Source organism: Brienomyrus brachyistius, chromosome 11, assembly GCF_023856365.1.
Source record: "Brienomyrus brachyistius isolate T26 chromosome 11, BBRACH_0.4, whole genome shotgun sequence".
NCBI lineage: Eukaryota > Metazoa > Chordata > Actinopteri > Osteoglossiformes > Mormyridae > Brienomyrus > Brienomyrus brachyistius.
Window position 1 is genome coordinate 11,424,840 of NC_064543.1, and position 27,899 is coordinate 11,452,738.

The following is a 27,899-nucleotide window of genomic DNA, read 5'->3' on the forward strand; positions in this document are numbered from 1 at the left end:
ATTATTTAAACATTTGGTAAGATAAATCACAACAATACAGTAGTGAACACTTAAATTTTGAGATTTGATACATATTTGATACATTTAATACAACTTTATTTCTCGTTATTCATTTAAACTTTCAGATTTGTTCTTTTAATAATCTACAGGCTTTATAAAGAATGTTATAAAAATGTAATGCATGTTTTGGTTGCTAATTTTTGGAATGTTAACGTCCGTTGCACAAGACCAGAAACACTGATGGATTGCACAGGGTCGAGTTTCTTCCTCAGGGAAGCTGAAATCTCAGATTAACCGAAAGGGATCGCTGTAGGCGCTTCTAAAAAGTGTGAGCGCTAGGTCACGTGTTCTATGGCTCACAAAATCGCTCCATACCAAAAATGGACGACTCCGGTTCACTGCCGCCACATGTGAATGGAAATACCGGGAAGTATTATTATTATTATTATTATTATTATTATTATTATTATTATTATTATTATCTCGCTTTTTCTTGTAAAAGAGACGTGGACTTACGATTCAACTTGTGCAATATTAAGTATAATATTTATCATAATTAAGGAAAAAAACATGAATATATATATACACTTTTACTTGTGATAATATCAGTGTGTTATTTGGTATATTCTTCTTCTTATTATTATTTCTATATTAATAATAATTATTAAGAACAGTATAATGCATATAATAATTATAGCAATTGTGATTATAGCACTCACAATCACTTTGACATTAATAATGAAATAAGGTTATTCACAGACTTATCAGTTAAAACCACATTTTATTTTTAATCGTTTGAGCTGCTATATATAGTGAATTTATTATTGTGATATCGATATAACTTGGTTATCTTTTTTATTGCTGTTCCCTTTCTATTTCCCTAGTACATATTGTGTGTTTTTCTTTGTGTTTTTGCCCCCCCCCCCCAAAAAAAAAAAAATCTATCATATTCATCAGAGTTTTTAAGTTAAACATACTATAGGTGACTCGTTATTAATTAAGTTTAGTTTGTTCCGTTTCCTAGAGATATTGGACATTAATATTTATTGGCGTCCATAAACAACGTCATGATTGGCGAATTCTGTGCTCAATCATTTAGAAGTACCATAGTCGTAAAAAGAGAATGATATGAACGTACCTGTTGTCAAGGATACCGGAAGACAAGTCTGTCGGTTGCAGATGTAAATGACGTCATCGTTCATTGATACTCTGTTATCGGCAATAATGCCTTACTCCACTCCAATAGAGCCTATCAGGGAGTTGATTATTTCTGCAAAAGAGAAGAGAGGGGGTAAAAGCAATCACACGGAAGTGGAAAACAAAGTGAAGACTGCTCACTTCCATCAAGAGATGAGAACAGTAGGTTTTGTGCGCTTTCTAATGTACTGGGGAGTTGTATTCAACAACTTTTTTTTTCACAGCTATATCAATTACTAACATTTGTGTATATTCCGGGATAGCGGTCTTTCAGCATAATAAATGCATAACAAATGGACGAACTTTACTAGCGTATCTTATCACGGCATTTATGGATTTACCCGGACCTGGTAAGTCTTTGAAAAATACCAGTACGTAACTTGTAACTGTAAATTATGCGAAGTATGTTTTATATTACATAGCACTGTATACCCTATACTTTAAACGTCAACACATACGTGTTTTGTTATTTTTAATTTATAAAGTGCCATGATATTTTAAAATGCGTACATTTATTTATTTGTTATTCTATGGCTTTTATATATCTGTACATTTTTTTAAATATGTAATTTTATTCATTAATAATATTCAGTGTAATGAATGATGTCGGAAATGTACCGTGTAGCGATCATAATAAAAATCGCACATGAACCAGACGCAGGACTGATCCAATACAATGAAATGTCTTTTGGGGTGGGGGGCAGTGTGGGGGTGTTGTCGTAATCGAATTTGAATTTACAGACTATTATTAGAGGGCATTATCTAGTGCAGCAGGCTAATTGTTTCGTACGGTCACTGAAGAGGTTAAGTGAAATGGTTTCCTCGAGGAATTTGGCAAGTTTCCTCGAAGTATGAGATCAAGTGGTCGTTTTCAGACCAGTGGCAAGACGGAAAGGTATACAGTGCTTGCGGAACTCTTAAGGATTTTAGCCATTCTAAGTCTGTGTCGTAAACCGATTAGCAGACGCGAAATTTACTTTGATGTATTAGCTGAGGGATTTTACCGCTTGGCAGCCAATTGAAATTCAAAACAGTTTTCGCACATAACGCCAAGGGGATATAAGCAGCAAATAATGAATGCCATTTATTTTTGACCTTGCATTTTTTGTTAAATGATTAAAACACACGTGCACTGTAAAATTCACCCCTTTAGTTTGGATTTCTAAATGTCAGAGTGGTTGAATTAGTTTTGGCAGGACTATATGAGCTGTGTTTTATATTTAATATTTTAAATATAATTGCAGCTGCATCTGCGAATAAAAACGACAGACATCAGTTAAGATCATCGTTGATATTTTAATTGATATAATTGTAATCATTTCTGCTTATCCAAAATATTTCACTCTTCGAGACTGTAAGAAAACTGACACATGCACGCGCAATTCTGTTAATACCCAGACACCAATCTCTAATACAATGAAGGCAATAAAGAACTGAACTATATAGTAGATACAAAAGGTGCACATTTCAGCATCTTTTAAATCATTTTATCATTATATGTGAAGTTGCTGTTTTGAATTCGGAATCAAAAGAAATTTTAACTAGTGTGGTGATTTAATTGTACTTGTGATTGATCAGTGAAAATTAAGCCTTAACTGCATTTCCAGTTTAATTGAATTGGGACCTTAATCTCATAAAAAAAAGCTAACTGCTATGCAGTGCTTACTTTGTCTGTTTGATGTGTAAGCACAACAATAGATTTTTAAAATGTGGCTTTTGAAACAAAAAATAATTAGAGTGAAATTAATAGGCCTTAAAAGGTGTAATAATGAATAATTGGATAAACAAATGAAAGTCTTTTATCCATATTACTCCTATTTATGAACAATAACACTGAAATAGTGCATTAAACGGGCAAAGAACTGGGAATTAAAAATGAGTATCTCTGTCAGGAAGTCACGCTCCGAATCCCCAGAGAGTTTGGTGGGGGTCATAAACTATTCCAGTAGTTACAGTGAAGACTTGTTAATGTTTTCACCAACACCTACGAGCACGTCATGTGGAAATACCATATTTTTTTTAGCTTATTCGCATACAATGTGGCCAAAAGGATATTTATGCCATTGAAGTACAAAAAAATACTTTAGTTTTTGTGCTCCTGTTGTGTTTGCAGGATTCGAGACGTGCAGAGAGAACATGCACTGCGAAGAAAGTCGCGGAATGTCATCGATATGCAAACGTTCCGTTTCACGTCTGCTTGCGGGCTGAGAACTTTATGAAGGGTAGGCAGCAATTGGAAGACCATGTTGTCGTCAGCTAAATTAGTTAGCGTTCACCATGCTGGGGAGGAGGGGGGAGTTGGGTCACACAATTCCTGGCCCAGAGTTTAATCAAAGAAGCACGTTTTATGGTGTAATATTCACATGGAATGAGCATGTTGCACTGCCAGCCAAACAACAATGTTGGACATCCATTATTATTATTATACTTCTAATTGCCTCAATTTAATTCAATCTGTTGGGTATTTCACTTGAGGAATTTAGGTTAACTACACTTTTTCAGAATTACTTAGGCTACATCACCCCTGGGTTCTGAACTAACAACCATTAGGTTCCAAGCTTGTGCCCTTAATTATGGGAAGTATTCTGCCCTTTGCAGAAGTGAAATAATACAATGCTTCTTCTTCATCATCATGATCATGCACATTCATCCAAAGCAAACTGTACATGTTCTTATTAGTTGAATACATGCTGCTGTAACTTAGACTCATTTTCTTAATAACACAGTAGCAGGACATTTGGACTACAATTGCATGGCTGTTTGCCGTGTTGCAGTTTGCCGGCGCTGATGGGCTTCCTCAGTACAAAGTCTACGCCTGGCTGCCTTCAGCTGGGCCGCGATGCTGTTTCGCCCTGTCCGCCTGCTTCCCGTATGAGTGGAGCTGCTCTGCAGCGCATGATTGTATATTGGTTTTGACACTATGTGTCGCGTTCCAGAGAGCATTTAGAGGGCCGTGATCGATTATACTGTCATGCTTAAGAAATACGACACAGGTGCTCATTGTTATAGTGCTCAAGCTGTGAAGGGAATGTCTTTTTCACTGTCAAATTATAAATTAGATGCATTGAAAGACGATTGGATTTGACTGCTATCAAAATTGCAACGTTAAAAGGAGCAGCCTTGAAAAGAAGCATAAGAATGAATGGAAGAAAACAAAATATTTCCAAGCATATGTGTTCTGACCATAATGTTGAGTTGATATAATTGCTGTTAACGCATTTAATTTCAGATGTGACCAGTATCAATGTACCCTGCCTTGAGCATTCTGCATGCTTTTCTTCATACACACTCTATGCATTCACATGAAAATAATGTTTCTTTTTGTGGTTTTTGGATTAATTGAAAATCATGGCGCATGTCCTGTCTTTGCTGGATATTCTTCCATAGCTGGCTTGTAGAGATGAGACCTACAAGGGTTCAGGTTGGTGGATATTGACCATGTGCTGTCATTCACCACCCAATGAGATCCGAAGGAAAGTGGGTTGAACCAATCAGTGATTGACAGCTCAGAAAAATCCTGCCTGCTGTGGCCGTTGATTTCAATTCCTTCTGTGACTGCATCGATCTGCTTTCTTTCTTATGGATGTTGATTTAAGGCCCAGTCTGGGAGATTATACTTAAATTTTTGTGTCACAAGTGCGGTTCCTCAAACACTGCCCACAGCATCTCTTTATCTTCTCTATCTGCTGGCCTCTTCGTCCTCGCCCGCCCCCCCCCCCCCCCCACCACCCCACACACACACCAGACAGAAAACTGCAAGAGCGATGTGATACGATTCGCAAAGGTGGAGGCTTCAAATAGCACCCGGGCCCGCCAGAGTCTGCCCACCCGGCCAGCAGATTATGATTGATTTGTTTGTGACAGATTGCAGGAAGCAGTCATTGATTTCTCAATGTTTTATCCCAAAAATTATTTACAGTTGTAACCGTGGGGAGGTATTTCCACGGACTGTCAACGCTTGAAAGGCTGGGATAATATTCCCTGGTCCATGACAAGACAAATTACCTGTAATGAGCACACTAGCTGAAGGGTGTACTTTTATTTTAGAATAAGTCAATAACCCCAGTGACTAAACGAATATTGATTCGGCATAATGAAGCCTGAGTAATGTGAAAATGAGCTCTTCAAAGGGCCCGATGAAGAGGCCCTCCTCGGCACATTACAGAAGCCGCACAGGCTCCCTCCCCGGCTGCCGTGTGAAATGGTGCAGATTGTGGCCGAGTCATTAGCGGCCCCGCTATCACGTCTTAGCGTGAAAGCTACAGCTGGGGTTGGAAGATGAGAGATGCTGCGTTAGTCGGTGGATAACTGCCCCCACCACCCCCGCCGCCGCGGCACGTACGCACGCCGACACACTTTGGCCACCGGGGCGCGCTCTGCGTTTTAATCCGCTGTGAAACTCTTTCTCGGGTCTTCCTTGCAAGCAATTTGCTGCCCTGAAATTGATTTGATTTTTTTCCCCTTCTTTAGCTGCATAAGCAAACAATCGCGCTGAATGGGGTAGTGATATCAGCCGGGGGTTTCATTTCACGCTGAGGTGCATAAAACGGTGAGGAAAAGGAGAATGTCATGGCAGCCAGTGGAGTTAGATACTGCCGTGGCTGGTTCTGAGGCACATACATCCCTAGTAGTGGCATGTCTGGGTTTCCTATTAGTGGCTGGTTATTAGGCAGCCCATTTGTGTAACTCCTGCAGAAATGGACCTTATCACATGGCAGAAAAAGGTGGAGGATTTGGATCAGGCAGGCAGGTGAGAAGCAGGGAGATCTTCTATCTGCCTGGGACTCATCTGTCAATCAGCTATCCTCCCTCTGGACACGCCCCCTCAATCAGGCTCTACCCTTTTGAAACTAGAGTCAGTGATTTCAGTTGTGAAGGTCAGAGCTGGTCAGCACTATAGATGCTTCTGAAAGGATGTCAACTTAGTTCACCGCTAGTGAAATTTGCATCTGGTGCTACAATGGCATTGACTCCCACTGGGTGATGAGAATGTGTGCATTTTACACTATGATAAATACTAACTATAACACTGTACTAATGAAAATTTTAGTGCTTCTCCTTGAAACCATAATTATCGATGTTTTTATAGTGTCACAATTGCTGTTAATTAACAAGTCATTAGTCAGTCTTATGGACTAATGATTCAAAATTTGAAAAATCTGGGTCCAACTGCTCTGTCTTGCATTCTCTCTGCATCTTACAAAGACAAAGTGGTTGGACCCAAATACTTCACCCTTTGGCTGGCATGTGCAGAATCCACTGTCCAGCATAGCGGGGAAGGTGTTACGGTTGCTTTGCTGGCGACAGAGATGGTTATGGATTTAGTAATGTCACTCAGCATGGCTATCAACTTCCATGACAAAAGCCATTCCATGAGGATTGTTGGGCAGTCCTTCAGTCTTCAGGAACATTTTAACCTAAAACGTACCACAAAATTGTGCGTGAACTATCTGGGGAAGAAGGAAAGCGACAGACAACTCAAGGTAATGGCCTGGTTTTCTCAGTATACTGACCCTCTCTCTCAGAACTTGTTTGGGAAAAACTGGACAGAAGAATAAAAGCAAGGTAACCCACAAGTATTCTCTTATATCTGTATCTGGCAACCCACGGACATGCTACATCTGTGTATCTGGCAACCCACAAGCATCCTACATCTCTGCTGTAGAACTGGGAAGACACATCATGTAATGTTTTTCTGAAACTTGTTAGACTTAATTTAGAGAGAACTGTTATTGCTACTTTTTGCACTCATGCACAGAATTTTTATGCATATTGTGTTTATAATATATGACATGTCTTTACAGAAAAAAATATGTGATAAACATCATGAAGAAGCCTAACATCCCACCTAGTATCCATCAAGTGCCTTCAAACTTTGGACTGGTTATGTGCCAGTGGTGTCCATGTCGTGTTCATGGTTCGGATTCAATGCCCATATATACACTTTTTATTTTCTTTTCAGCTCATCTGCTGACATGAGCCTTTATATTTCCTTTTGAACGAAATAGCACATTTATATTTAACTGCTCAGCTGACACTTAGCTGTCACCAGTGTCGTTTTCCGATTGTGGAGCTGTACCACGACTAACCGTCTTTCCCGCGATGATCCGTGAAGCTTTTGGCTCTGCTCTATGTTCAGATGCCGGGAACCGTCCGGTTCAGACACTTTTCCACTAGACTCTCACGATATCACTATCTCGACTTAAATCAACCGTATATAAGTCATATAGTCTATACATGTCCTCTTGAGGGTGCCACCTTTCAGTGAACAATAGAAAAATATATAGTCTAATTATTCCAATTAGATATTAATATTTAAAATCTTTTGAAAGTGCTTAATATTTACAGTGTTCAGCCCATAATATTCCATAGGTTTATAGTTAGATGTGTTATATAGTTTGAGAAGTAAAAATCTTTTGTAGCGTTGACCAGAGATAATGAGATTGCTAGGTAATTTTCACATATTAATGGTATTAACAAGAGAGGATTGAGGGGTCAGTTTTTAAATCAGTCATGGGCGTGAAGTATGGGGGGATGGGGTGGAATTGCAATCCTCCCCAATAATCAAAACCAGCCAATACAAGCCCCTGGACCCCTTAAATGGGCTTAGGTGTTGACCCCCCGCCGCCCATGCTCAACCCAAAGTTTTGCCCTTCAAATTGCAATGCCGATAACTCACACTGATTCTGAGCTGTACACAACACAATATGAAATGACATAGCAAAACATCAGTACTATACTAATGAAGCCTTTGAATAGTAATAATTTGCCATTCATACAAGTGTGAGTACAAGTCCATAGGGTTAGGCTTAGGGCCTCTGCACATCCCATCAAGCTGTCCTATGGGAGACACACATAAACTGGTATGATGGAAGCTTGAGGCCGGAGCCTGTTTCTCTGGGGCCCCTTGAGCAGTTTTGAGGTCAAGAGCCCAACAAACTAGTCCAGTGATCATGGCTTTTTATCTACAATCAACAGCCTCTTCTAAGAGCTAGTGAGTCCACCTGGCTCCTCTCTTCATTTGTCCAGCCTTGTTTGCTCTTGGCACAGCGGTGGAGAAATAGCAAACGCCCATGACGGCAACTTTCAGCTTTCCGGCAGAGTTTTGGGTTTGAAGCGGAAGAGTATAGAGAATTTGGGAATGAGTGAGGTGACACCAGGAAACCGGGCAGTGAGGACCCTTTGTGCCGAATCCCAGAATGCACTTGTGACAAAGTCTTAAAATCATGTAAACCCTGGTGCTGAAAATCCATCAGATCCCAAGGATTCCTTCCCCATTGCCCAGTACTGACCTGGATCATCTCAGGGTCCCATTTAATCTCAGGTGACACTTTGTCCAGCGAGGACATCCAGTTCCCCATTCGCAGACAGACAGATGTGGTGGATTGTACAATGAGGCTGTTCTTTCTCATGCCGTCTAATTGCAGGGGAACGTCTCCCAGACAGTCGATGGCCTGGTTGGTGAAAACAAAGGGGACCCTCTCTGGGCAGTAGGACACGGCGAATGACATGGCGACGGCCCTGCTCACTGCAGCTGCATCAAGTGCATCCTGTGAATAAAGCATGTATCTCCAGAACCGGTAGCATACCGAAAAGCAACCCAAACTGATAAAACAAGAACTGCTTCAAGAACATTTCATCTGGGGCGATGTCATGAGCCAGAAGACATAGTGTGAGCCACCCCCCCCCTCTCCCCCCCAAAATGGGAAAGTGCTAATTAAAGGAACCTGTGTTTGGGGAAGTGCCCCCCCACCCCCCATTTTGAGGGGTGCTGGGCTTTTGTGGGGCAGTGTTTTTGTTTTCGCTGATGAGGCTTTCATGCCATATCCTCTTACCTTTGTACTCTCAGCAGCTATGTTTCATAAACACCAGGCGGAAAACATCCTCTCCTGTTTGAAATTTAGATCGCCCGCTCTCGGCTCCCCGCATTCCTGACGTGCTCTGCATCCATTCTGCGCCTCCTCAACCCAACGTATTAGATTTCCTCAAACATCTCCGCTGCTCCTAAGTGACTGTGCGCCCTGTGCCTGTCACGTACAAACATACCATTCTTCTACAGTTTCCCTCAGTAATTATGCACCCAACTGTCCCTGTCACACTCTTGGTCAATGGAAATACTTGAGATAAATCTACGAAAAACCTGCTAATTAACTGGAGGGGATACCAACGTATATCCTGCACGCACTATGTCTACTTTGTCTACTTTTTCTTTGGTACTTGTATTTTTGGACATTACTCTTTTATTGTATAATTTACTGTTTAATTGAATAAAGTAGCATTATTATCCTTTACATTTTTTTTAACAGATTCAAGTTCGACGTCATTTTGGAGGCTTGTGGGTAAGAGGAAGTTCTACCCCAGGTGAAAAAGAGAAGCACAAACTCCTCCCTCTTCCGCCACGTGGATGCTGTGACTAGTCGGACTGAAGGCATCTCCCTGTAGTTCAGGGTGGACATGGGTGTTTGCGCCCCTTACACCAGCTTACGGCAGCATGCTGGACTGGGCTGGTTTCAGGTAGCACCCCCCGATAAATCTCAGAAAGACCCCCTCTGCTATTTCTGATTGTAATGACGTGTATATGTGGCTTCTCTTCCCTAGACGAGCCAGACATGGTGTTGAAAGCCACATTCACTTGTGAGCAGTTCATCGCTTAATCTTAGGGCCTCCCTGGCCCTTGTTGGCCTCTGTATTCACCGCATCCCCCCACAGGGGGCTGGTCACCTGCCATGAGTGTGGGGTGAAGGTAAGTAAAAAGGCAGCCTTGCTGGAGTCAGCAGGGAGTCCGACAAGGAGAAATAAATGAAAATAAAGAGGTTTGGAGTCACTGAACCAGCGACTGGGACGGCGACACATGCCATATGAGATTCTTCCTCAATGACGACCCCCTGTGAGTCAGCAAAGGCCGAGCAGTGAGTAAACGGTATTACCAGCCCCCTCCCCCGTGACAGGAGTGTCCGGTCGTGAGCATCCCGTCGCTGGCCGTGCTGAGCTGGACTGAATTTGTTTGTGGGATTCGGTTTTAACAGGCTGCCATGACTAATCACTCTCTGGGCAGCGTGGCATGTAATTACTCTGCCCAAACGCTGGCTTTTCACAGATTAGCGCTGCGTGGCCTGAGCTGCACCTCCCCATCTTTCGTCGCCACCCCCCCAACCCCCACCCCTCCTCAGCTCACAACCCCCCCTTGGGGTCATGTGGACGGAGAAGTTAAGCTTCTCCCCTTATTTTGAAAACTCCCCCATATTTTGGTGTGTCAGGGCTGGGGCCCCGTTTCCGGCCGTTAACCGGCTTTTTGAAACCAGACCTGGGCTGAGGTCTGTCATGGCCTTAGTGAGAATGCTGAGACGGCATACATCAGTGCGCTCTGCAAACGTCCCCCTCAGCACGGGAAGAGATGGATGAACTGCGTGTTTTATTTTTCATTAGAACAATCCAAGCTGCACACTTGAAGTCACATCCACTAAGCTGACTGCTTGCTGGCTCTTCTCTTTGTCTCCCAGCTCACCCCCCTCATCCCATCACCGTGGATACGACAACAAGCAGAAGCGATGCTAATTCATCCTGAGGTGGGAGCACATGGGGCAACAGGTATGAGGCCACCGGGGAGTGGGGCTGTTAGCTGGATTTCATAGCTTGTTGTGATCTCCGCGTTGTCGCAGTGATGGCCGCCAACACCTGGCTCCCTGACCGGCAGCTGCGGCAGACATACACGGCTTCCATTCACCATGTCACATGACTGGTCACATGACCCAGCAGGCGTGGGCAGCTTCCTGCAAATTTAGCTTCACTTTAATCTCCTGCTTTCTCACTTTGTTTTATACAGCTTTGTTTGCCCTTCTTCATTATTTGTCACTCATTTGCATTTTTTACATGTTTTATATTTGCGTTAATTTTGCTTTGCCCCGATTGAGGAATTCTGGTTCTGATTTTTTCCCCCCCAAAGGTCACTGGAAGTGGTATCTGTGTGAGAATGATAAAAGGGAAAAATGTCTTTATGTATTTTGACCATATCATTTTCTCAAATTGTGAGGCCAATTTGGGAGAAGGCATCAAAGTTAAGTGGAAATGCAGCACGACTTCCTGCTGTATGCTAAATTATCTGTAGCCTAGAGACTGTTTCCCAGGCTGTAATATGGTAATGGAATTTCAGAGACGGGCTCACTTTATCTTTCCTATTATTTTATTACATCAGTGAGCGGTTACTAAAAATACAGTGAGGATTAACGACCAGTCTATAATATTTTATAGCACTTTGATAATATAAAATGAGCAGTAGCTCATGGTAAAATGATCTGATAAGAGTTCACGATTGTTAAAACTACAGTGGATATTTCAGACGTTTAGAGCAGCGAAACAGCGGATCCGTTCTAATTTGCGTGAAAACACTGCGTGTCTCCCCCCATTGTAAAAATCTAAGCGCAGTCGCTTAATTCTTTCGTAGGGGATTTTTTTTTTTACAGGATGAGAGCATTCTTCTTCCTTCCCCCTTTCCCTATTCTACACAAATTAGGCACGGTCCTGGAGGGCGAAATAACAAGAGGTTACTCAAAGACTGTGTGTTTAATTAATTGAAAAATGCTCAAATTGCTTTTACAGTTGTTATGTAAAGTTAAAATACAGGGCTGGCACTGCCAGTACTCAGCCATAATTAGAACCCATGGGGATGAAATATTTAGCATTAGTAATGTAGCAGCAGTCAGGACACAAATTTCTATTTTAGTAATGAAAGCGGCACAGTGTTCTCGCAAATGGCGGGCGCGACAGCTGTGACGAGAGGGGCAGCCTGGGATATCTCACGGAGACACTTCACCACGGTGGCAGTTGGACCCGCGTGTAAGAGATACGCGGGTCCAAATCCCAGTGGCGGCACCGTTTACTCAAAGTGTTTGGGTTTCTAATTGGACGGAGGGCTGGGTCTCCTGCCAAGGGGTCCACCGGATGGTGAAACTCCCAGCTTTCCCAGATGCCCCCCCTCACCCCCAAAAAAAAAACCACCACGACAACAATCACTAGAAGCCTTCCCCTTCAACCCCCCACCCCACCCTACCCCCCCAACAGTCACCGTTCTACACTTGGACAGTCACCACCCTACTGCAAACACAAACTCCTTCCTGAAGTTCAGGTCTCCCACCACCACCACCAAAAAATAAGAAATGGCAAGGCGGGGCTGGGGCAGGGGGGGGGGGGGTCGTGTTTATGCAAACCTTAATTAGATGCGAAGTGTAATTGCCGCAGTGATACAGTGTGAAACGCATGGCACCGATGCCTTAATGATCTGAAATGGCGGATGGCGAGGGACCCGCTGGGATTCGACGGCTGCGCTAAGCGCCGCGCGGCATTTGGTTTGGCCTTCCGTGTGACAGTCGAACTGCTTTTAATGCCCAGTTAGCAAGACGCTTCTGGATGCTTCCATCTCATTTTTAAATGGGCCGTGTACAGACATCGACAGCTGACGGAGGCACCCGGCGTTCACATCCGAGTGTATCGGGTTCCCGGCTAATGAGAAATAATAAAGGTTATTCCTACTAAAGGGCTTTGATCTCTTCATGCCGCGGAGGTCAGGAGCACAGCGACAGTCGGCAGAGAGTGGGAGTCCTAATTTAAGCCTTTGGTTGGGAGGTGGCTGGTAGGATGTAAACACAGGGACAGCGGCCGACCATGGAAATATTCACAGGCTTCCATTTGGCAGATGGTTACTTTATGGCCTTGGAGAAGAGGTCTCGATAATCCATTAATAAGTGCTCCGTTAACTCTCACACCATAGCAAATCGGCTCCCTGCACGCGAGAGTGCTCAGTGTCACTGCTGCTGTTACCGTCTGGATCTTAACTACTCCGCCAGTTTTTTTTTCTTCTTGTTAATATATTCCTTCTTTGTTGTGTGTGGTGCATTCTGGGAAGGCAGGTCTAATTTATGGGGATGTGGCCTGAGGGACGACATGGAATATTGCGACCTATATAGAATATTGCCGTCCTCCCCCGCCATTGGTATAAAATACATACAAGCCCAGGTATATGCTGCGTCTCTGTCCCTCTATGTTCATTTGCACTCCTACTTTGCATAAACGTGCTATATATACCTTGGCGTAGTATAGATCTGAAAGTAATGAATAAAACAACCAAACAGTCCAACAAATCAGGATGAATCATTTGAATCGGTCCCATGTCTGCTGTGTGTTTACATTTTACTTTACGCGACGTGCTTATCGTGTCATTCAGACATTTTCTGTAGATTTTATAGATGCGCAGTCATTGAAAATGTCCTGTATTTACAGTGCGTAGACTGCTGAAGACAGGAGCTTGACAGCTGCATCAAAGGCCGGTGTGTAAACGTGAAGAGATGGAGGTGAGAGCGAAGGCAGGTAATCTCTAACCCTTCAGCGGAAGCACTGGCGACCTCCGGGGGGAAATATGCTAATTGCGACTCCAAAGTGGCGCAAACCCCTAGTTATGCGATTTCCCTCAACAGCTTGGGTTCTGCCAAAGTGACAGGGCGCCGGAGGGAGCAGGGGTCGGCGCATGTGTGTGTGCAGTCTGGCGTTTGGGGAGGGGGGGGGGGGTGTTTGTATTCAGCCCAGGGAATAGCTTGTGCGGGAATCAAACAAACAAGGATTCTCACTCCGAACTGGCCTTTATCTGGAACAGTCACGTTATCATACCTGCGTGAGGTTCACCCTGGATTACCGGGCCTGTTTACCTCTTGACTATCTGCTCAGCGCATTCTGTGCTCATAGCAGGGCCTACACCAGAAGCAGCTCAGTCAAGACTCACTCTGCCAGTGCAAATTGACCAATAATAAGTAGCTGGTGCTTTTAGTCATAGTGACCCACTGGATTCCCCTCCAAAAGGAAACAGATAATAAAGGTCAGAGGTCAGGGATACCAGTATGGGTCTCTCGGCTAATGGTGTGCATCATTGGTGGTGCCAGTGTTGGGCTAGTGAGGGTTAAACACCAAATGTTTTTAGCGAAGCCCTGAGTATTTTTTAGTCATGGTTTGTCCATTATATGTATAATGGATAATGTGGTTTTGTTGTCATGACACAGAACTAACTTCTTTTGAATGGAAGTAATGGACGCAAGTGCAGATGGACCCTGACTCATCGACAGGGTTCTGCGCTCAATCCTGGTTCTCCCCTCACCCTAGAACCACCACTGGCAGGCACAGTTGATGTTGTTGGCTCACCGTCGCAATTTAACAGTCATGCAGTTTGCTTAGCTTGTAGCCGCATGGCTTGTAGCACTTGGTAACACACCTACGCAAAGCCCCGAGTCACGCTACACCTGTAACAACTGTTTTGAGGGTTTGCCTGCAAGGCTTGAAGTCATACTCATAAGGATTGACGTTTGACAGTGATGTTAATCACACTGAGTAAAAAGACCTCCAGCTAGCTTCTGAGGGTGGGGGGAGTATGCGGTGGGCAGGACACACGAGGGCCATATATGACAGGAACTCCCTATCCCTTCATCGCCAATCCAGTTTTTCCAACCCCTCCAAAAGAATTCTCCCAGGGGGTCTCCGGATCCGCACTACAAGATGCTCCGGAAACTGCCCCGTGTCTCTACCCTGTCCGCACCCATTTTCCAGAAACAACCCCACCCCCACCCCCCACACTCACCACGGGGGCTCCGTTGATCGAGGAATCCAGGGCATGGGGGGAAGAAAATGCCGTGGAGATGAAACAGATGACAAAGGCGGCTGTATTGTGGAGGTAGGGATCACACAGGCAGATGAGGTGAGTGATAGACAATAGCTGATGTAAAATTCCTTCACATCTTCCCTGATTCGTATTCACAGATTTCCTCTGCTCTCCGCCACACTCGCACTCGCACTGCCTGTCTCTTTTCTTCTCCGTCCCTTTCATTTCCTCACCTTGCATGTAGCCTTTACTCCCCTAAAATATTTGCTGTCTTTGTTCTCCGTCTAAATGATGCGTCTGATCACCCGCAATTCAAAGCTTTCCTGACAGAGTTTTTTTTTTCTCTCTGTCTCTCTCTCTAATCTGTTTCTTCAGACTTCATTTCCCTCCATTTGAATGTGATTTTTCCCCCTGGAGTAGTACTTTAGCTCTTTCGATGATATGACATTAATTGTGCATTTGTTTACATGATTGTTTGCTAAAAAACTGGGTTAAAACCAAAGGTGGAAAAACAACATAAAAATGAATATTTGCAGCTGATAAATGCATAAATAACTGTCAATAGAACCTGAAAGCCTTCTTCATCTAATGAAAGAGATATGTGATTGTACATTTGATCTTTAAAATTTCCATAATTTGGGTAGCAAAAAAAAATTTAGGCTTTCATCCCAGGAATGTCAGCCATCCACCTTGATTTTGAACCAGGAAGAATCATTCTCTAAGTATTACACCAGTAGCTGGATTATAAACATTAAGGTCAAGAAACCAGCCAATCAGATCAGTCCTCTTATCTCAAATAGTGGTCGGCCATTTTCTGGCTTCTTTACCTCTGTGCCGACCTGCTACAGAGAGGAAAAAAGTACATTGCCTCTAATTGTGGGAGTGGTTAAAATGAACAGGGGGACAGGCCCCCCCCACCGCCAGACTTGTGCATAGTTACGCAGGTGCCAGCATTCGCTAAATCAGTCCCCGAATAAAGCGGTAATCATCTGCGGGCAGATCTGCATGCCGAACAGCATTTGTTTTGCTTGTGGGGGAGTCTGGCATGCGATAATTTAGGTGGGAATTGTTTGACAAAGCTGGTTAGCTTGAGGAGCGACTCGGTGGAGGGAATGCACAGCCCCCTTTACACTGGAAAGAGAGAACATTACTCATTGTTGAAGTGATGCATTGGAAGTGATATCATGGACCTCCAGGGTACAAGCTGAGAAAAGGTCTTTGATATATTTAAAGAACAAACTGTTAAGGAAATGGGGGAGGGGGGGGATCGCCTGCTTTTCAGCTGCTCGAAAAATCAATGGGCCTGACAGCACATTTCTGGGCGTATATCTTAGTAACGATATTTTCAATCTGCAACCTGTAATGAGTCTGTAAAACAAACAAAGGTGTACAAAACGGAGATAAACAGACACGACTTCATCTGCCGTTCGCGCCGGATGCTGCCCGGGTACAACCTGGAATCTCGCCGCACACCTCATACGGTCCTGCACGTGGGCCAAAGCCCCGCCCCTGTCCTTTGCTGGAGCTGACGGTGATTGATGGGATGGGGGGCGGGGGGGGGGGGGCTGAATCCACCGGCATGACTGAGCCACGCTTTGAAGTCACCCAAGAAGGACATAAATTGATATATCAGCTTAAGCCGTAGACCCTATTAAGGTAGTCCCTGGCAGGTTAATGCGATACTCCTCACCTTACCTTCCCCTCCATGAGCGCCACTGCGGCTCCAGGCCAGCAGGCCACAAACCCATTTTATTTTTCCACGGGTGACGTTCCTCTGACTGCAGCTGCCCTGACAGGAAATGGCAACGCGCTGAATGCTCAGCCGTTATCCTACGCCCCCCCGGTCTTAGCCTCTGGCCGACAGGCTGGCTTTTCTCTAACATTAGCCAGGATTCTGGGACTTGGGCAGCTCAGTCACGGTGTGATGTTATGCCCTCCTGACATCTCCCCCCCCGAGTTAAGCTCCGGTCAAAGCTGCAATTAAGGGCCCTTTTAGGGTCTCCTGGTGAACCCCGCCTGCCAAGTGTTCATCTATTTTTAATGCCAGGCAGCATTTTTAATTTTTAATTAATTCACGTGCCCAGTACAGAATCGGCTCAAACTCTAGGACGCTCACCTCTCTCTGTGTCGCAGTCGGTTCCGCTTTGTTTTCTTTTCCACTCCTCACCTGTACATGTTGGTCGATTCCACTTCATGTCACAGGGGCCATGGGCTGGGTAGCCACTCTTAGGTGAGGAGATCATGATGTGTGTTTTATCCATCTCCCCACAATCAGCGTCATGAACCAGTCTGTTCTTTCCCATGTGGGCCTCTGGTGAAGGGCACCCATCCTTCTATCCAGGGAGTCGCACAGCGAAAAGATGACGGACACAGGAGATACTACACTGAGGAAAGGGTAGAGAGCAAAAACAATAACAATTCCTTCTTCTACAGAGGAAGATGGAAAAAGAAAGTAGGATCCCGGCTGCAGAACGTTTGGACCTGGATGATTTAGATGGTAACATTGGGAATTATTAAAAATAATAATAATAAAAATATAATATTAAAAACAAGTAGACCTTGACTGTTAAAGTTTTCCTTGTTTGGTCAGGCTGTTTTATTTGCATCCCATGCACGCAGCCCTTAATGATGGATAATAGCCACCCTCTGAATTTTTTAACTTCTCCAGTGTGAGAAGCGTTTAGCCCCAAAGCCCAGCGCTGTTCTTGCTGTGGGCACTGCGGGTTCTGCCAACTGGTCTGCTGTTACTGGGCAGGGATGCAAACCAAGAGGCTTAAACCAAAGCACTTAGAAAGATAAAAACAGCAACTCAGAAGGAGAGGAGCCCTTGAAACCTATTCTGCTGCAGAGTCCAATTCAGCGCACGGCAAACACCCAGGGGAGGGGTCACAGCCCCCGCCCCACGAAAACGTTCAAATGAACCCTGTATTGCCCCCCAAAGCCAGTGTTTTTAACTGTCTGACCACTGTGGTCTCCTGTTGCTGCCTGGCATATGTGGGTTCCAGCCTGGGGACGGGGGGTGGATTTAGGCCAAGGGATCCTTGAGAAAAGCACACTTTTGCTCTGGATGGATGTGTGACCCCTTCTGGGCCCAGGGGTTAAATCACGGTGGAGGGATGTCATCGGAATCTCTGCATCCCTACAGACACCCCAGGAGAAGTGGAGGGCAGCCCAACGAAACGTGGTCTCCATTTATACACGAAGCCTTAATGCTCCTTTATTTTACCAGATTTCCTGCGGCATTTCGTTTTGTCTCCAGGATCTTCTTGTGACATCGTTGCGTAAAGGGCGCCATTAGCAAGTAAAGGAGCTGCACAGTTTCTAGTCTTTGCTTCACAATATTTTAGTCAAACTGATGTGCAGAAAAATGGTGTGAATAAAGAATTTTTCAATAAAAAATACATATAAAACAATAACTTACACTGTGTTTCTAATTAAGTAATAATGGAATTAAATATTATTATTATTAATATTAACTGCAGTACAAAGTAGCATCTGTTAGAACCACAGTGAAACATTGTATATAATGTATTACAATTCAGTATTTATTATTTATAATATATTATTTATTTAGAACCCAACAGCTTCCTGTGCAAAAGTAACGCTGATAAAACATTGTTTTTTGACAAAATATATTTTTTGTTTTAATGGTGTTTTTTTAGGCACACACTTCCTATCGCTGACATTTCTTACCAGTCTGCATTATTTCTGTACAGCTTGCAGTTTGCATTATCCCCCCCCCCCCCCTGTTACAGGCCCGCTTCCTCTAGTGAGGCGCGTCGGTGCTGTTTCGCCTTGAAGAAATCAATGGCAAGACATTCACCAAACAAAGATTCAAATCTAAGCACAAACATTTTTTTCTTATACCAGCCATATAAAACGAGACAGAAACACTCACACACACATGCACACACAAGTTTCACTCCAGCTGCTCTCAAAAGATGCTTTGTGCATGCTCGGACCCACCACACCTTACAACTGCCACCCACCTCCCCTCACCCCCCCCCCCCCACCCCCCACCAAACCCCGTCAAATCCAAAATTCAGAGGCATCTCACTACAAGTGCACAAAGGAGCTATGAGGAGAATAGCTCTCTGATGGGAAGATCCAGTGTTCACTCAAGCTTTTCGCATATATATATAGAATTTTGAATATCTAAACCATTATTTAGCATCCAAATCAGTTCTGCTTGTCTGGCTGATGGACAATTTTAGCGTGACCCCCGACTCTTCACACGCGACCCGCACTGTCGAGAAACTCCCGCATTGTTTCGCCTCTCAGCTCGACTTTTTCTAACCTTTTTTATCCCCGCTTTTTCGAGCACTGTTTTTCCCTGCCGCACATTAAATATGTATAAGCAAACACTGGCTTTGACACATTTTAACTGCATTTATTTGCATTATACTGGTAAGGCTGGGACTTCTCCCAGCAGAGTTATAACCACACACTGGTGACACTGGGATTCACCATCTGCCCCGTGCCTGTGGGCCCTCCCTGCCCAATCGGGGATTTTCTGATATGCAGAAGAAGCTATTGGTGCCATAATTCTACATAAAGATGTCTTTAGGATTTTATAGTCTTTATAACGTCTTTATTGTTTATGATTTATACCTCGTCTATTGCCATAGCAAATAAACACTAGAATTGCAGTTTTATCATCATTGCAATTGTACATTATTATTATTATTATTATTATTATTATTATTATTATAGAGCAGTTATAGTAGCTGTAGTCACATTCGTAATGTTATTATCTTTGGCTAATAATGTTGTGAAGGATAAGCTTGTGTAATATGGCAGATAAGAGTCCATCCCTCTTGTGAAATTTGATTTCCTCTGGCGCCGTGAATGTAAATACCATATCTGTCTTCCTCTCTGTTTAATAAACGTCCTCCAGGTTTATTAATGTGCAAAAGGGTTGGGCACCTTTCCTCGGCTCCAGCTGAGTGCACACGCACCACAGGCGCACCGCTGTTTAAGGGGAAAGATTTACACAGCGGGCCCCGGCGAGTTTAATCCACCACCCCCCCACACCCCACTCACCCCACTCGACCCCCACCTTTGGAGCTCGACCCGGGAGCTGGCATGAGAATCTAATTCTCAGATGGTGTGTTTATGATAGTCTCCATTACCTGTCACAGTGCGGACACATTTACTGATCTGTAAAGCTTTAGAATGAGCTCCTCCCTCTCGCGACTGATACCTTTCTACCTGCTGAACGGAGGCATATTTGAGGGAAATTGGGTTTAAAGATGGGGCACTCGTGAAAGTGCCTGGTATCTGGCTCGTGCTTATTCAACACTCAGAAGCGTGCAAATAGGCAAATCTTAGCCCAGCAGCTAATATGAATGCAAATAGGATTAGGACCCTGCTTCAGTGTTTGATATACAACTTAGGCTGCTTGGTATTTGGTGGGGCCTGACTGTCAGGCGAGAGATAGCCAGGCTGCCACCACGCAAACGCAAAGGGGACTATCCTAGGGGACACCAGTTGGCAATGTTACTCACGCTCCCCTGCATTCCCCTGCTCTTCATTAAAATCAGCTGTGCACTCTGCTTCATTAACTTTTATATGCCTATTGTACTAAATAAAAAATATTTATTTCTAACTAACATGATTTTTTTGTTCCAGGCAGCTAACCAGGTAATCAGGGATTTTTAAGACTAAATCAGCATTTGACCATTTGCTCCAATGTTTATATTTGAATGTTGATTTGAAATGCGACATATTAGTCTAAATTCTCTGGCCTGTTCCTAACCCATGATTCATTGTGTTTCCACAGGCTGTTTGTCTTGTTGCCGTCAGATGCGACCAACATCTATTTGGCGTTACGCCACGTTTGTTACCGTTGTCTGAGCTCATACTGTTTTACGGCCTCGTATCATCTGTCCGCTTCCTCGGCTGCTTACTTTGTCCACACGGGGACGATAAGTAGCCTTTGCTGCAGCTGTAAATCTAAGCACCTTCGCTAAATCTGCTCAGGGGTCATAAATTAAACGCCGATCCTCAGTGGCCTTCGGCTTTTTCTCTCGGGGCCCGGACTGGAAGAAAAGGGGTCCCACGGAGAAAGCCGATCCCCTTCGGGGGCCTGGGCTCCTCAGGGTCAGAGGTCCCCCAACAGGATCAAGTCCTTGGGGGGGTCAACGGTGCGCTAACGAGACTGCTTTACAACCGGGATTCGTTTACAGAGCATTCCTAGCGTCACCCCCTCCACCCGGCCCGTAAACGGCGAGTCTCTGGGATCCATCAAGCTGCGGCCTGGAGATGCTGGTGATGATGAGGAGAGGCTCACACCGAAGGATTTTGAGTGAAAGATGACGGCTTTTGTGTCGCTAATGGACATGTGCTAGCGTGCTACGTTAGCGAGTTCCAGGCCTCCTGCTCAGCACCTTGAACAGTTTAGATGTGAGCGCAGCTGGGTCAGATGGGAGCAGAGCAGGGTGGAAGCCTTGTGTCTGTTGCTAGAATTTAAAGAATTACAACAGCGGACCGTTTGTTCACCCGTGAAGCTAATGTGCTAACATTAAAATGCATTTGCAAAGACACCTTAGCAGCTTAGGGGAGCGTCTCAAAAGCTAGCTCCTTGTTTCAGCGCCGAAGAGTATTAACTAACAAAGCCATACTAGGAAATCACCACCTAGCTCCAGTATTATCTTCGGTGTGACCATAACGCAGCCGATGCATGGGAGTGACAGTGATATGATTAAAAAAGGATCTGCGTAGAAACAATGATGGCTTGAATAGTTTGTTGACATCCCCTAAAAGTGTGTGACAACGAATGCCATCAGTTCTCCACGAAATGATGGAAGCTCAGGGTTTACAAAGTTGTGGTGTGGTTCTTTAACTGTCAAAGATGGCCTCCTGTCCAGACCGATACGCTGAGGACTACACGGACCAGCACTGCACTGTGATGTGCCGAACTCATCCCCGTCATGCATCTTTACTCACAGCCTTGGAGGACGGTGGCGTTTGCATGTTTCCCGGCTATTTTTTCCCAGCGATCTGCCTCAGTACAGAGACCCCACTGAACTAGAGAGGCTGTCAGAGCTCAGGTGAAGCACAGAGGCATTCAAGTACCTCGCGCGTCCAGATTATGGTTCGTACTGGCGGATGTTATTTTCACTGCCTTGAGCAGAGTCTGAGTGTGCAGACTGGGGGGAGTGGGGGCCTGGAGTCCCTGATTGAGCCAGGAGACGGGGGGAAGAAACGAACCCTCCAGAGCCAGAGCACTGGCCAGCAGTCTGTGGCTTAGGTCTGATTGCAAAGTAAATATGGAGGCCCACGCTGCTTCGGCTTGCAAGCAGGGCCTTAAGAAGGCAAACAGAAGAGGCTCCCCGTGGTCAGATGGGTTCACAAGAGTCTCAAGAAGTGATCTGGACCTATTGTGTTTATAACAAGTTCAAGGTGAAAGTGTGTGTTCAAAGACATTGAAAACGAACCACACACGACCTACGAAGACCTTGTATACCTACCACGTCCAGGTGAAACTGTACATTCTCAAATGCAGAACCCCGTGCAAAACCAGGTGTTAGACCAGGTCTGGAGGTGAGCTTTCTGAAATCCCCCTGCATTATTTAAGAACAAAGAGCACACACAGGTGTGTTGGTAACTTACTGATAGGCCAGTTAATGGTTTGACTGCTGGGTGAATAGCTGCTTTGGAGGCCAAGCCTGAGATCGTTTAATAGGTGTCACCTGTCCATCACAGGACCCTCTGGTCTGCTGCCTCCTTATGATGATGTCAGAGAGGAGCCTGTCAGAAATTATCAGCAGTCAGATCTTCTGAGATTAGCTTCACATCTGGAGGGCACCCACAGCTGGTACAGTCAGAAGACTGCTGGTTCACGTTAAAGCCTAAAACTTTAACGTGTTCCTGGGATTTGATACAGGCAGCTAGGAAGTGCTTTGATTCCCTGTTCCTTACTCAGTTTATTAGGAAATTTAAAGGTGAATTTATGAAGGCCAGTATCTGCTGTCCAGCTGGCATTTTTTTCCATTTTGTTGCATGGTAAACAAAGATCACCTTAAAATTCCTAAACTTAAGCCATAGCTTGGTAAAGTGCAGACTAAACCTGCTGGTTTAGCAGCGAAGGTAACTAATAAGTATTTTATAAATAAGGCAGTGATGACAATGATGATGATGGCATGAGGAAGCATCACAGATGCTATGTGGGGATTGTGACACTACAGGGCAGAGATGTCTAAGGATTGCAATCCGCATGAGTGTGCGGGAATCCAGAAACCTGACGCAGGGCTGCTCCTGGCTCAGGCCCACCCCCCCGGCCCCGCAATGCACCACCTGCCTCTCACTGCAGATGGACAAGTGGCGTCTGCTGGTCCATCCGCCAAGCGTCAGCAGCAGTCAACGTTGTAATCGCAAACCAACCCCCCACCACCCCCACCGCCATAGTTGGAGGGTCACCGGGTCTCTCAGAGCCACGACTCCGGGTAGTGTGTGAGTTGGTGCGTGAGGCACAAATTGACGTATTAGGGGACTAATTTTTCCCTGCTCCTTAATGTGGAAACAGTTGTGATTGCATGAGAGGGGATTTGCTATGCACGGCAGTCCACAGTTCCAGGGACTAATTAAAGGATAAATGAAGCCGGCAAGCTAACGAGCGGGCAAGCCAGAACCCAGAGAGCATTATGGGTCCCCTAGTATAATTAGACAGACGTGGCGATGCTACCGTCTCAAGCCGCATGACAGGTGATGCCACTTTAAGCACTCTCCACACCCACCCCCCCATCTATGTGTCCGTTATCAGTTTTTCACAGATTTTAAAACAGATGTGAAAATGCAGAGGGCGACAGCCAGGAACATAACTGATCCTGCTCCTTGGTTTTTGCCATATTTAAAATCCCCGCATTGTAAAAAAAGTTCCCACTAAATTTTCTTCACTCCTTGCCGAAAAAGGGACAACAACAGTGGGGGCATAGGGGTGGCGGATGATGGATCCACTGTAGTAGCCCTTTGGGTACCCCCCCCCCCCCTCCCAGAAATGGGGCGAGATGCGTGATCCTGTTTATTTCCGCACGCCTGGCGAGACCTCGATGATGCCTCTGTAATTCTGCCAGTTTTCTTTGGAAAACATAGCATACGTGGGTTAGACGTGCAAGTCCAGCACCCCCCCCCCCCCCCCCCCCCGGGGATTACGAAGCCAATTAAGTCCGAGTCGTTAGCGAGAAAAGAGTCCCCCTGAGCGGCATGGTATGGTGGCGGTGGTGGTGGGGGTTTGGTATTTAGCGTCCCATTCTGATCTGTTATGTCTGACTGTGCTTCTGGGTGCTCAGTGTTTGTAAATATATGAGGTTAATTACGAGGCGGGGGAGACAACGCTACAAAGAGCCCATGTAATGCGCATCAGTCAGCTTATCCAGAACGCACACTGCACGACTCTCGTGCCCGTCTGGACTTGCCCCCGGTGGGAAATTTATGGATTCCCGTGAGAGGTGAGCTGCTTTCTCTATCTCAGGTTTAAAGCACTGTGTTTCCTCTTACCTTCCTCTCTGCCCGCGGACCCACGATTAGCTGCTATTACAGATCTAAAAAGGCGGCGGGAAAGTTTCCCGTGGCTCGGAGCGTCACGCCGTGTTGTTCTTGGAAGCGCCCGGACGTCCCGTAGGCATTCCGGAGCGGGAGTTACTGCGGCGCTGAGCACATTAGCATGCCGCTGGGAGAGGCTGCTGCCCGGTGACACGGCCACAGACTTTGCCGCCACGCACGCGGCCTGTTTATTTCCTTTCCTTTTTTCTCCGATCGAACCGGAAGGCCCGCATGGTGAGGTTTGGTGTTCCAAGCAAAACAGGATCTACTCACTTCCCGACGCGGTCGAGGCCAGCTCTGAAAATAAACAGGGCCTCGGAAATAGAGGAAACGTGCGCGGATGGGATATTGTTTTGGTAGTGTTGCCGGTTGAACGCAAGACCCGGGTTTGCGGGCTATGGTTTAACATGGGGGGGAGGGGCTCCGCTTTATCCACCTGAGACTGTATCAGTTCCACAGATGCGGCCTCAGCCTTTCAGATCTTTTTAAGAGCATTTCAAGGCAGATTCATTCAACCTGCATCTCCCTTTTCATTAGGCCAGTGACATTTCCCCATGCAATTTGTACCGTTCCTATAAGTGGTGTAACGGCCCCAGGATGAACAGAAGGGCCGCGTTTCCGGCGCTGAGAGCTGGAGGGCCTCTACACTTGGGTCGCCATGGGACACGCCACATCGTTTTAATTCACACGGCTCGACGTGACTTCAAACGGGTCAGGATATCCGAGTCCTGGCACCTAATCAAAGCAAACAACTGGAAGATGGTCCCGACAGCCAAAGCCGTTTTTTTTTTCCATCATACAGTATGATGCATATTTCTTTATTATCTTCCAGGATATTAAAGCAGTCATTTATACCCTACTTAACATGATCAGTAATTGTATTTTATTCATAGCTTGATGACAGCGTCACGCCAGGTGCCATTGCTGAGAATAAGGACCCATGAGCCAGACAGTTTATCTGAGGGCGGTTTGTTTCATCTCCGTCGCTGAGACTTGTGGGCTACACTCAGACACACGGGGGCATGAAGAAGAGGGTGGGTCCTACAGTAGCACGAAGCACTTCTAACAGAATCGGTCATGCTTTGCTTAATACGGAGAACGCTTGCTTGAAGGTGTCACGGCGATGACGGGATCCAGGTGCTTTTTTCAGAAGATCAGTGTACTTGTGATAGATAGACAGACACACACAGAAGCCTCCGGAAGCACAGAAGATGACCCTCCCTTGCTGTCATGTTTCCAAATGTTTTGCACATTTTTATTAAAGATTTGTTTCTGTATTTCTATCAGTCATAGCTAATAAAAAACGAAAAATAAAGGGGAGGGAAAAAAGTCAGAGTTTCCCCAAGATTTAATTTGCTGCTATCTTATGGAGGACGATTCATTGGCTCCTTATCACCGTTCCCTTTTCAGATTTAACAAAGGGGGGCCGCGATATGGTCTAAGAAAGGAACTGTTTTGGTCCTGCAGTGCGCTGACTGTCGAGTTCACTTGGTTTGGCTGGCTGCTGCTGAAATCACCACACCTAATTGCCACATGGTCCGGGGAATAAAGGACGGGGACTTCAGGGGAAACGTCGAGTGTCAGTCGCTTCTGTCTGACAAATAAAAAAAATAAAATAACAACAACAATGACAACAAAGGGAAAGGCAGTCGGCTGAACTGTAATGAATATATTGTTTTCCATTTCATGGGCAAATAAATAAAAAAATAAGCGAGTAAAACGAAAGCCGGGAAGCGAGCGAGTCGTTCCGCGAAACGCGTCTACTCTCAGAACTTAAAGAGTTTTGAAAGTTGAAAGCGGCGTTTTTTTTCCAGCTCCTCCTTCCCCCCCTCGGATCCCGGATTTGATTTCGCCCGCGATTCCTTTTGTGGTCGACCTGCTGGCGATGTTATTACAACAGGAGGCGGATGTGACTGTGACAGCCTTCAGTACCGATTTGAAAAGCAGACTCTCGGCGCTCTCGCGCGCGCCGCGCATGCCGCGCGTCTCCCATAAAAACCCACTCCGCCTCCCGCGCCCCTTTCAAGGGCGCCGCTTAGCGCGCGCGAGGCGGCTGGCTTCTGAGAAACTTTCCCGGAGTGATTATGAATCGCGCGCGCGGGATCGGCGCGCCTTTTAAACAGCGCAGTTTAGGGTCTTTCAGCCTGACCTTGATTCCCCGCTTGTCAAAATCGTGTCTGTAATTCCTCCTCCTGCCTGTCTAGGTGTAGTAAAATCACGACACTGTCGCCTCCCTTTGATTTGTCACCAATGTGCGCTGTTGTATTGACAAAAGATTCCCCTTTTCCTTCTCCTACCATCTTTTCTTTTGGTTTCTCTGTCATGCCGGCTTGAGTCGCTCCTGCTCTACATGCATGGGCTCCACCATTCCGTGATGGGTGCTCGGTGTATCCGGAACCGGCCAGAGACCATTCTTTCGAGCATTTTTTTTTAATAGTCAAAGGTCATAGGCAGCCATTAAAATAATAACACTGCCAGCCTCTCCTCGTTTGTGTCACACGTCCTGTACACCCCCCCCCCTTCCTGGTTTTAATCCCCCGGAAAGGGTGTCCACAGCAGATCAAAACCGGTAAAGTGGATCGTTTAGACGCTACCCCCCTATTACCGAACAGCATGGAGACAGTTAATGAGAGCGGTGTCAAGAGGCCCATTGCCTCCACTTTGTCTCTAGACAGGCACTGGTGGAAAAAAAGGGGGGAGGAAACAGGTCTTCGGGGAATCAACGACTTGTGTAAAAAAAAAATAAAAAATAAAAAAACAGAACAAAAGCAGTATATGATGTGTCTGCAGTCGCTGGTGGTTCACCCTGGCTCGCTTGAAACAGCTCTGGAAAAGGCATTTGCAAAACACACATACGGTTTCCAGCTTGTGTGCACATGCGTGTGTGTTTCGTGTGGAAAGGTCTAGCCGTACTGATAAAAAAAGGTAGCTGTGACATTTGCAATTTTCTATATGCTGGCACACTGCGTTTCCTTCCCCCGGTGCCTCTTCCATGGTAGAGTAAGCCTCTAGGATTGACAATAATTACAGCACGCATAAAATGAAGAGGGTAATATGAACACAGCTTTGCCATAATTGCCTTTTCATTATTTGCTAACAGTGAGCTATTCAGTCATAAGAAAGAGATTGCATAGTAATTGGCTGACAATATGAAGCCAAGGCTCAGTTTGGGGGTTGTGGCAATTTTCCGTATTGCTGCAAAGCTTTTTCGAGGGTCTTTTTTTTATTATTATTATTAAAAATCTGAAGCATTAAACTGTCATTTAAAACTACAATTTCCAGCATGAATGAAAATCTCAGCATTAACATGGGCTTCCATTCGGAGTGGAACATCCTATTAGCTGTATTAGCGCTCGCTGCTACGTTTCCATACGGCCTGCCGCTAAACCAAATAGGATTTATACAGCTTTGTTTCTCTCGCTCATTCAGACACATGTTGAAACCAATTTGACGTTGCGGTTATTGAGTTCCTATATTATTCCCCCTGAATGGGTATGGAGAGGACGCGGGCCAGTGCCATGTG

General features: G+C 45.3%; 1 long non-coding RNA gene across 5 annotated transcripts; it reads left to right on the forward strand.

The window, feature by feature from the left end:
- Positions 1-743: 743 nt before the first annotated feature.
- LOC125751495 (uncharacterized) lies at positions 744-17,329 on the forward strand. 5 transcript variants are annotated; one of them, XR_007400642.1, is made up of 6 exons: positions 744-1,547; positions 8,625-9,410; positions 9,504-9,940; positions 10,698-10,785; positions 13,471-13,541; positions 14,782-17,329. It is a non-coding gene; the product is annotated as an uncharacterized LOC125751495 (long non-coding RNA). The 5 variants fall into 5 exon arrangements; XR_007400640.1 differs by having other exon boundaries at positions 9,504-9,711; positions 9,796-10,785; XR_007400638.1 differs by having other exon boundaries at positions 9,504-10,785.
- Positions 17,330-27,899: the final 10,570 nt, after the last annotated feature.